Genomic DNA, 11,904 nt, shown 5'->3' with positions numbered 1-11,904 from the left:
ATTATTATCTATCTTAAACTTGCAACTTGCAGAGCTCTATGGAAAACAGAACAATTTTCAAAGTTGTTTTTTGGTTTGTTTTTTAAATGGTACTTGTCAAATGTTTACTGTGTGTCCAGCACTGTTCTAAACGCTGGGATAAATACATTTAATAAGGCTGAACACAGCCCCTGTCCCAGTGGGGCTCCCAGTCTAAATGACTGTAATGGGAGGTTTGGGGTAGATGGGAATTTAGTTACCCGTATAACCAACTTCTGAAGATTTCAAAACCGCTATTTCCAGGTGGGCTCTAACGGTTCCAAAGAATCAAGTGAACATGTACCTAGAGCACTGTATTTGCCAAGGGAACCTCTGGGTTGTAGGAATTGGGTTTCTATTTTACCCTGAAAATCACTTTTGCACTTGAATGTTTTTCCCCTTCAGGTATACAATTAGCATCATACATCCCATCTGACGTAATATAGCAAATTCCTTATGTTCTCGGTTCAGTCACAACATAACAGTCACAGTCAGTCATAACAGGCTCAAAGACATTGTGAATGAGAATTCACCCATGATCCATGCCTCAAATGAACTATCTTTCTACTACTATAGATCTAGATATAATATTGTCCAGAAAAGCTTTTAGCAACCCAATTTCTATTTTTGTTATTGTTTTTTTCCTCAAGATTACTATTTTTCTTGCGTCAGCACACTGAACCGGTGCAAAACCATTGATTTCAACCTTTTCCCTCAATTAACTGCAGTCCTCAGAGCTAAAAAAAAAAATGCTCTGTAGTGTAGGGTTATAAAGCAACAGGGAGTTGGCAACAAGTCACTTGAGAGTAGTTGGCAAAGGGGTTGCGTAGAGAAATGTTTCAGAAACCTCTAAAGCCTAATCTTTTCCTATTCCTCAGGGAAAATGTAGGGAAGGTTTAGCAAGAAAATGGGTATTTCCAGCAGTTTCCATGTCATCTGATCTTCTTTATTGGCTCATGCAAATATCTGCGTAGGCTGTTCTTGAAAGCCAAGCTGCTTAACAAAGTGATCTTTTATCAAAGCATTAAGTCGTTAATAAATGAAGAGTGTTTATCCACAGAAGAGCTTCAAAGAGTGTTTTGATGAAGATGAGGCGTTACTCTTTTGCAGCTGTCCTTGTTCCTGGAGGGGAGCTGCCGAGTCAGGTTGGGCAGGATGCCGGGGAAGACTGAGAATGAAGGAGGTGGGCACAGAACAAGGCTTCAGTGCACGGCTTCATCCAGAGCTTAATGTCCGATTACACCCTAAAATGCATCTCTAGCAATGAGGCTGCTCTGATTCTTTGAAAGCTGCCGTGAAGCTGTTCCACAGTGGATGATCCATTCGGCACTAAGGAGTAAAATAGGCAACACCCAAGGTGGGTGTGATTTTCTGCAAAAAATCCTTGGCTTGGATTTCTAATTAGGAAGCATTTCCACTTTCAACCAACCACAGAAAATCAGTGAGGTATAGAAGATCACTTAACATCTAAAGAGGGGTTTATGTATGCGCACGCTGGAAAGCTATGCGAAACCAGTTGGGTATTTCTTTTGCTTGTGTGCTCTGAACCCCATTTGCATTCAGGAGAGATTGGGGGTGACAGATTGGCATCTTCCCTTTTATTGGGGTAGCCACAGCTATCTCCTGGCTTCCCTTGCCCTTTCTTTTAAATTCTACACGTTTGTGGAAATTTTATCATCCCATTCCTTTGGTTCTTTGGCTGCTTCACCCTGTTACCTCTTCTCAACTCGATCATTAAATGTATTTTTGGAATTATTATTTTGTTGTCTTGCTGAATGTGGGCTGTGAGGAGAGGGCTCACTTAAGAGCATACTGTCATAAGAAACACTGTCACAGTGGCCACAGGACAGTGGGAAGAATCAGTTACTGGTTGTCCATCGTTACAGTTCTACCATCTTTCGTCTCTAATTTTAATAATTTGTGGTATTTGCTAAGCGCCTAAAAAATATCAAGCATCGTACTTAGTTCTGGGTTCGATAGAAGGTGTTTGATCAATCAGTTATATTTATTGAGCACTTAATATGTACAGAACACTGTACTAAGAACTTGGGAGAGTACAAAAGGTAACAAATATGGTCCCTTGCCTACAAGTATTCAGTCTAGAAATCAGACAGAATCCTTGTCCCAACCAGGGGTCACACTCTAAGTATGAGGAAGAACAGGCATAGAATCCCCATTTTACAAATGAGGAAACTGGGGCACAGAGACATTGTTTCTTGCCCAGACTCAAACAAGTAGCAGAGTAGGGATTAGTACTCAGGTCCTCTGATTCCCACACCCCATGGTCTTGCCACTAGGCCTTTGCTGATTCTCCAGTTTTACCTCTCCATTCTTAAACTTCACTCCTAATTATCCATTAAAGACCTTGGAGTAAAAAGGCCAAGCTTCTGATTGTTTTAACCTTCACACCTTTTTATGGGAATGAATGCCTGATAGCTTAAGCAAGATCTCCTTTAGTTGGTTTGGAATGTGTCACCATCACACTTTAGTGATGTCCTTTCATCCTGTTGTTGTGGGATTTGGGGTGTAGTGACTCTCAGATCTGTCTGTCCACATCCTTCCCCAGCTTCAAAGCCCTTAATGTCTAATTCCCACCTTTTTTCCCCCCACTGCTTAGTTGAGTACTCCAGAGTAAGCACTTTAACAGACACGGATATTCATTTTAGGCTGAGACCCCTTTGTTGGGCAGGGATTGTCTCTATCTGTTGCCCAATTGTACTTTCCAAGTGCTTAGTACAGTGCTCTGTACACAATAAGCACTCAATAAATACGATTGAATGAATACTTGATATTCTACCTCCTCCAGAGGGCTTTTCCCAATTTCCCAGTCCATTCTTTTTCCTTTTTTTTTTTTTTTTTGCCTCAGCTCCTCAGGTTCACAGCTAGGAATAGAACCCAGGTCCTTCTGACTTCCAGGCCCGCACCCTGACTCATACTAATGAATGAATGAAAGTCACCTAATTTCTCTGAGCCTCAGTTTCCTCAACTGTAAAATGAGGATTGAATACCTATTTTCCCTTTTAGTTAAACTGTGAGCCCCATGCGGGACAGGGACAGTTTTCAGTCTAATTAACATGCACGTACCCCAAGGCTTAGAACAGAAGCAAGACAAGCAAGACAGAATTTCATCACAGAGACAAGAAAGCAGGAATAAGAAACACATCAGCATGTTCTCCAGGTGGGTAAAGGCTTAGCAATGCACACTTTAACTTTTGACGACAACCAATTTTAAAACAGTAGAAGCATGAGTTGTTCTCATTTTATATTATTGGGGTGGTGAGGGGAAGCCAGTTGATTTCCATTAAGCAATTCATTAGAAAATACCTTCCTGGACTGTATTTTGCTTTGTATGAACTCCTACAAAGACTTAGACAGTTGGACTATATGGGAAAAAAAAATCACAGATAATGAGTTTCCCAAAGGCACCCCTCCTCCTCAACTCCCGGCAGACCTCTAATCTAATTTGAGGAAGTCCAAGAGGAGGAACTATTGACAAAACCTACTCTGAAGATCTTAATTGCTGAAATGGTGCTTAGGGAAAGGGTGATGTGAAGTCAATTAGGGCTGAAATCCAGCAGGTTCCTGCAGGAGTTCAGATCTAATCTTGCAAGGGAGAGCTTTCTACTTTTTAAGTTGGAACTAGGAGATTTCAGCAGACCGAGCCATCATACCATAGGATGGCTATAGCTGTATAACACTTATAATTGTAAGGAGTAAAGTAACTGGATCTGCTGTTGGTTTGCAGTACAGCTTTGACAGCTTCACCTTAAAGATGGTATTTGAGGCAAAGACAGTACTAAGTGCAGGGGTAAGTACCGGATAATCAGATCGGACCCAATCCCTGTCTTGTAAGGGGCTCAGAGTCCATGGGGGAGGGAAAACAGCTATTTAATTCCCATTTTACAGATGAGGAGACCAAGGCCCAGAGAGGGTAAGAGACTTGCTTAAGGTCACATTCAGCAGAGAAGCAGCGTGGCCTAGTGGATAGAGCACCGGCCTGGGAGCTAGAAGGACCTGGGCTCTAATCCTAATTCTGCTACTTGTCTGCTCTGTGACCTTGGGCAAGTCACTTCACTTCTCTGTGCCTCAGTTACCTCATCTGTAAAATGGGGATAAAGACTGTGAGCCCTTTGTGGGACAGGGACTGTGTCCAACTCAATTACCTTATACCCACCCTAGTGCCTAGAACAGTTCCTGGCATATAGTAGGTTGCTTAACAAATAACCATTAAAAAAAAAATCAGGCAGGAAAACCTAGGTGTCCTATCTCCCAAATGCAGTGCTCTTTTCCCTTTCAATGTGTGAACCTATCTTTTGACATGTGTTTAAAAAAAAAAAGTCATGTCAGTAAAAAGGATTTATAATTTTCCCCATGTATGCCAATGACATCTATAAAGCAGTAGATAAGAAGAAAGCACTGGGCAAGTAAAGATGTATAATACTGATGTTTAAGATCATACTTGGCACTTAAATTTCTTGTCTGTCCATATTCCTTCTAGAGGCTGGATCTATGATCATGCAAACATTTACAGGGGTTGTATCTGGACACAAACTCATGGATGAGGAGAGAATATTCTCTTAGAGTGATTTTTATAACATTTGTAGTTCCTTAGAAAATTGCTGTGTAAATGTAAACACTTTTAATAATTGAGAAGTTCCTCTCCCTCTGGGCCAGCCAAAGATGTATTTCCCACCTCTCTTATCCTTCATCCATCTAAAAAAGATACTGGATCTCACAGCCTCTGAATACATTAACATTTTTCTTGCTTGGAAACGAGTGGTTTTCATTGGATAAAAGACTAAAGAGAGGTGATTGTATATCCAGAGCCATGTGGAAAATTTCCAAGTGCACATTTCCTTAGCTACATTTATAGTTTAGATTAATTAGCATGGGTAAGGATCTATAACTAAAAAATATAGCTTTTTTAGGACACCTCTAATGTGCTACCACCATTCTCATATTCTAGAGAAGGCGATTAGCTCCCTCAGTTTTTGTTACTGCATAAAAATTATCAGGGTTTTGTGAGAATTTTTTGAAAGCAGGTACTGAAAAGTCACCCAGGTATGGTGTCTTCAGGAATATGATGAATCGAGATGAAATTATATCCCAAAGCCTTTACACCACTTTCCAAAAATGCAGATTATTAATTTGCCAGTAATGCATGGAGAATGAACAATAGACTCAGCAATTGGAGAGAACAGTTTTTCCCTTTGGGCCATCTAAGGGTTATAATTATGTTTGCTATTGTTATTCATTTTCATTAGTCTGCCATTAAACTGCCACCATCTCGGTAGTATTTTGAGCACTTACTGTGTGCAGAACACTGTTATAAATGCTTGGGAGAGTACAAAGGAGATGCTAGATGAAATACCTGACTTCAGGGATCTTGTAGTCTAGCAGGAGAGACAAACACTGAAATGATTTACACGGGGAACGAAGCAATGGAGAGACGCACAATGTTCAAATTCAGAAAGCCCTCCTTGACCAAGTGTGAAAAAGCCAAGACATGAGCAAGACTGAGCTCCTCATCTTCCCTCCCAAGCCTGGTCCTCTCCCAGACTTCCCTATCACCGTGGATGGCACGACCATCCTTCCCATCTCTCCGGCCTGCAATCTCGGTGTCATCCTTGACTCGTCTCTCTCGTTCACCCCACACATCCTATCGGTTACCGAGACCTGCCGGTTTCACCTTTACGATATCGCCAAGATCCGCCCTTTCCTCTCCACCCAAATGGCTACCTTACTGTTACGGGCTCTCGTTATATCCCGGCTAGACTACTGTGTCGGCCTTCTCTCTGATCTCCCTTCCTCCTCTCTCGCCCCGCTCTGGTCTTTTCTTCACTCCGCTGCCTGGCTCATCTTCCTGCGGAAACGCTCTGGGCATGTCATTCCCCTTCTTAAACACCTCCAGTGGTTGGCTATCGACCTCCGCTCTAAACAAAAACTCCTCACTCTAGGCTTCGAGGTTCTACATCACCTTGCCCCTTCCTACCTCTCCTCCCTTCTCTCTTTCTACCGCCCACCCTGCACGCTCCGCTCCTCTGCCGCCCACCTCCTCGCCGTCCCTCGGTCTCGCCCATCCCGCCGTCGACACCCGGGCCACGTCCTCCCGCGGTCCTGGAACGCCCTCCCTCCTCACCTCCGCCAAACTGATTCTCTTCCCCTCTTCAAAACTCTACTTAAAACTCACCTCCTCCAAGAGGCCTTCCCAGACTGAGCTCCCCTTCTCCCTCTACTCCCTCTACCACTCCCCCCACCCCTTCACCTCTCCGCAGCTTAACCCTCTTTTCCCCCCATTTCCTTCTGCTCCTCCCCCCTCCCTTCCCATCCCCGCAGCACTGTACTCGTCTGCTCAACTGTATATATTTTCGTTACCCTATTAATTTTGTTAATGAAATGTACATCGCCTCGATTCTATTTAGTTGCCATTGTTTTTACGTGATGTTTTTCTCCTCGACTCTATTTATTGCCATAGTTCTTGTCTGTCTGTCTCCCCCGATTAGACTGTAAGCCCGTCAAAGGGCAGGGACTGTCTGTATCAGTTGCCGACTTGTTCATTCCAAGCACTTAGTACAGTGCTCTGCATATAGTAAGCGCTCAATAAGTACTATTGAATGAATAGTCTTCTATAATGCTCCTTTACCTCATCCCCAGGTATTCTTTAGTCGTGGACTTTTAAAAAAAACCCAAAAAAAAACCCCAAAACTTTTATTTAACCATATTTGGCAAAGAGAGGCAATGACTTTACCTGTCAGAAAATTGTATTTGAGTTCTGTAAGCTTTATAACCATTCTTATAGTAGTGGTAATAGTATTTAAGTGCATACTCTGTGCAGAGCACTGTCCAAAGTTCTGGGAGAGAATACCCAGGTGGCACCTAATAACTAAAAAAACCCCTTCACTGATCAATCAGTAGTATTTACTGAGCACTTCAGGTAGAGTGATGCTGAAACTATGGTACCTGTATGGGTTGACTGAACACATGCCAGCCGGCGTGGTAGTTGGCGCGCGATTAAAGTATTATCCAGTGAGGGTGAAAAAGAAAGACCAGAAATAAAGAAATCTTTTTTTTTTTCCCCCTAATTTAGTTAGCAACTAAGTCGATAACCAATCCATAAGAAACCAGATTTGATTCTCCCAGGGCCTTGCCACCTAGATTATTTAGAAAACACTATTAGAGTCTGTTGAATGATTGCTAGGTAAAATAATTAACAATTAATTACTAATGTGCTGTGTAGGGGGCTGAACAAATTGAGCCCAGTTCTTCCTTTAGGAAGAATAGAAGTGATGTGCTCTCCAGAGCCTGGAGGGGAAGATGAATTCTCCCCTTTAGTCTCCCCTTCAGTCTGCATCCTATGTTGCAGACCTACCAAGTGGCTTCCTGAACTTTGACAATGATTTGCCTAGTGTTTGGGGGAAAAAAAGAATAGTTTAGAATCTGTACGTGTCGCTTGCCTTGTGTTAAAATTACAAGTGCAAAATTTTAGTGTCAATTTTGCATCAACAAACTATGTCCAGGCTATTTTTCTCTTTTATGCTAAAAAAGCCACATGTGCAATTTTTGTTTTCTTTCTAGTATTTGTAATAAGGCGTTGTAATAAGTATTGGGGTTGATACAAGCTTATCAGATTGGGCACCATCTATGTCCCACAGGGCTTCACAGTCTTAATACTCCTTTTACAGATGAGATAACTGAGGCACAGAGAAGTGGAGTGACTTTCCCAAGGTCGCACAAGCAGGCAAATGGCAGAGTCGGGATTAGGACCCAGCTTCTTCTGGCTCCCAAACCCTAGCTCTTTCCATTAGGTCATGCTGCATCCCGATAGTAATAGATGGGAAGAGAATTATATACAACCCCTTAGTTGATCCCTTCCAGACTTCTAGTCCTATTCCCTCTCTCTCTGGACTCTGAGTAGTAGCTGCAAAACCAGGAAGCAACTCTCCCATATGATTATTATAAGACTAGTATCAGGTGCTTACAGTGTACCAAGCACTGTAATAAATGTTGGAATGAATACAAGGTAATCAGGTCGGACAGTCACTATCCCACATGGGACTCGCGCTAAATAGGAGAGAGTACAGGTATTCCACGTTTTACAGATGAGGAAACTGAGACCCAGGAAAGTGAAGTAACTTCCCCAAAGTCACACAGTAAGTAGGTGGCAGAGCCAGGATTTGAATCCAGATTCTCTGGTTCCCAGGCTTGTGTTCTTTCCACTAGGCCTCTCTGCTTCTCTTCTGCACTGCAGCATCACTTATAACCACATTTTTTTCTATCTGCAAAGTATTTAAAAAAAATTTTATTTCTTGCCCAAGTGGGAAGAGTGTGGAATTGAGTCAGGTGACCTGGTGCTAGCCCTAGCTTCCCCACTGGGCACTTAAGCTATGTCATGTAAGTTCTCTGGGCCTCAGTTTCCTCATCTTCAAAATGGGAAAAATATTAGCTGTCTCTTCCTACCACCTAGAATGTTAGGGGCTCTGACCAATATGATCATCTTGTATTTCAGTCTCAGGATACAATAAGTGATGATGGTAATGATACCTAAAGAAGTAGAGCCCAAGGAATGTTCTGATGAAATCAGGCACTGTGCCCAGGTGGGGTGATTAAAGGCTAAAAAAAATTATCATTTTAAAATGATTAAATGGTTTCCATATCTTAGGCTTCCTCCTTCTTCCTCTGCTTATTCTGCCCTACCATGGACTCATTTCTCAACCTGATGTATGGATTCATTTTCTACGTAATGATGCAGTTTTAAAGACAGGCTTGCTAGGGGTATTTGGTTAAATACCATAAGTCGTCTTGTGGGCAGTATCTAGACTTAGGTGTGCCAATTCAAAAGTTTAGATCTGGCTTTGCTGTTCACAGTCTGACCCTAGATAAACCACTTGATCTCTGCAGACCTCAATTTCCACATGTGCAACAGGGAGAAAATAACCCTTGCCCTCAACCAGCCCTTTGGGGTTTGAGAAGATTCATAAAATGCTGTCTGAGGGGCATTGGAACTGGTTACTAGTGCGAGTACACAATTTTAGCAGATTGTCCTGACAAGTCACATCATGGAGGGGTTGGATATTAAATGTTTCGTAGGCTTCGAGAAGCAAACCTTCAAACACTATGGCTTACTTGGGGATAACTGTTGAAGTAAGAGCTGGGCCTGGATGGGATGCAGCAACTAGAAATGGAGTGAACCTCTGAGAGAAGAAGGTTAAAGGGCATCACCACCCAAGAAGCAGGGAAATCATCGGTGCCGGGAGGCTAGAGTTGAAAATATGGTGTTGCATCTTTACAGGTCCATGGCATATTGGTTTTCCAGTAGTTGGGTGCTGAATAGGAAGGGAATAATAAGTAGTTGTGGTAATAGTAGTAAGAAGGAATTCAGGTGGAAATACTGGAACAAAATCATGTCAACTACATAATGTACTGTTCTTTGCACCCAAAGTCTAGGTTGGCACTACAACTGAACTTTTCCCAAGGTGCCATATGATTCTTTTCATTTACTATCCCCTGTATAGTACTATCCTTCACCCTTCCTCTGTCTCCCACTGGCTTCTTCTGCATCATCTTCCCATGGGTCCCCAAACAATTTTCACTGCCTCCCCCAAACTCCCCAAGCTCTGTAACAATTTGAGATTTAAGAACAGCTCTGATTGCACCCCCTCGGGTGTCTAGTTTTAATAATTTGCTGCCCCTCCTAGGGACTTAAATCGGTCAATTAGTCAGTGGTATTTATTGAGCGCTTACTGCGTACTGAGCACTGTACTAAGCACTTGGGAGTCTTGCCGATGGATGATCCATCAACACCTTAAAAACTCAACATGATGAAAACTAACTCGTCATCTGCCTTCCTAAACCACTTTTTTCACCCATTGTGTTCAGCAGCTCCAACAACTTATCTGCCCTGGAAGTTTGCAAGCTTTGTCTCCTCTCTGCCTTTCACTTGTCCCGTCTGGGATTCCTCTGTGATATTTCTTTGCTCTTCCACTTCCTTTCCACCCTGGTCAATGACCTCAATATCCCTTGACTGGGCTGCTGGAAGCACCGTGGAAAACTGAGGGGGAAATAAGAAGACCATATGACGGGAGAAATGGCTTCTTCAATTTGGAATGAAACGAAGGGAAATGAGAGTGGATTGTTTATTGGAGATTTTTCTGGACTCTTCCATCATCCTCGGTAACTCATGCAATCATACGTGTTGTGACAAATTTTGCTTTCCGAGGCTCACGGCAGATCCAATTCAGCTTGGTCGTTGCAGTGAAAGATATATGTGCTTGTTTGCATGATTTTCAGGTTTATTCTCTACACTGGATAAGTGCTCTCTCTACAGAGACTGATTGCAAGGCACCTTTAAAACTGCAGATACTTTGCGTTTAAATATTTAACGGTGCTCCAAAGTGTATTGATAAACCAAAATACCCATCATTGTGCTCTTTAGGCACCTACACAATGCCCACTTTTGACTATTCCTCTCAGATTTTGAATGCTTCTTATAGGGATCCCATTGTTTTGTGCCGTACAGTCACCTGCAGTTCAAGCTTGGCAACATGAATTTGGAGAGTCTTAATAATTTGAAGCACCTAATGTTGGGAGGCCTGCTCCTATTTCATGTCTTTAATCCTTGGGATTATTAATTGTGACATCAGGAGCCAGCAAAATAAATAGCAGCTGCCAGGAGCTGAGTCAGAACTCGTGGTAATTTCAGCTGCTGCTGCTGCCTTCCATTTCCATGGAAACAAACGCTGTAAAAGGAAAAACAAGGTCAGAGGATGAAACATTAACTTTAAAAAATACCTTCCCTCCCCCAACCCATCCCTTTCATTTTTTTTAACAAATCAGATCTCCAGTTCTGGGCAAATGAAAGTAGAGACAGGAACTGAGAATAAGAAAAGAAAGCCGTCCGCTTAATGTACTCAGATCAGATTATTTCTCAGATCCGAGGTAAGTTATTTCTCTGATGTGAGAAATAGAGAGGCCATTTTGAGTTCTCTGAAGAAGCTGCATCACCTTTTTACCAAGTATGCCTGATTTAGGGAGGCATCAATATCTAGCTTTATTTTGAAGAACACTATTACTGATATACAATTTCATTTAATTTTCCATCAGGTTTTATTCACTCGATCATTTCATAAACAGATGCCCTTTATACTTGAAGATATATAGTCATATTCCTGAATTTATATTTGATTTTTATTTATAGCAGGTTTATAGCCTAAAAGATCCACTTTCAAAGGCCTGCTGAAATCACATCATCTCCAGGACTTCCTCAAGTTTCACTTATAATAATAATAACAATATTCAAACATTTAATGTATACTCAGCACTGGGGAAGAAATGTTATTCTGGTCAGATAAAGTCCCTTTCCCACACAAGATTCGCAGTCTCGGTGGGAGGGACAACAGGTATTCATTCTCCATTTTACAGATGAGGAAACTGAAGCAGAGAGAAGTTGTGACTTGCCTAAGGTCCCATAATTAATTTATAATCTTGTTACTTATTCTCCAGTTACTACACTGATAGTATCCCATCACCTAAGCACAAACCCCAAAGTACTCAAGTACCGATCTTATTTTTCCCACATGGGATGGGACTGTGCTTGTATCCATCCCAGCGCTTAGTACAGTGCCTGGCACATAGTAAACGCTTAACACATACCATCATCATTATTTTTGTTACTACCATACTTCCTCCTAGCTATAGTGCACTTCAGTGTTTCTCCCATTATAGACCCCCTAAAGGTAGGAATCAAGCCTACTAGTTGTCTCTCAGACACACACCAAATGCCTGGAACAATATTCAGCACACAGCAGATGTTGAATAAAATATTTTGATTGATTGCCTGATGAACACCTGGGAAGTAGCCTGGGCTAGTGGAAAGAGGACCGGTCTGGG

This window comes from Ornithorhynchus anatinus, chromosome 15 (assembly GCF_004115215.2).
Source record: "Ornithorhynchus anatinus isolate Pmale09 chromosome 15, mOrnAna1.pri.v4, whole genome shotgun sequence".
NCBI classification, from domain to species: Eukaryota; Metazoa; Chordata; class Mammalia; order Monotremata; family Ornithorhynchidae; genus Ornithorhynchus; species Ornithorhynchus anatinus.
This window is presented reverse-complemented; position numbering follows the sequence as displayed.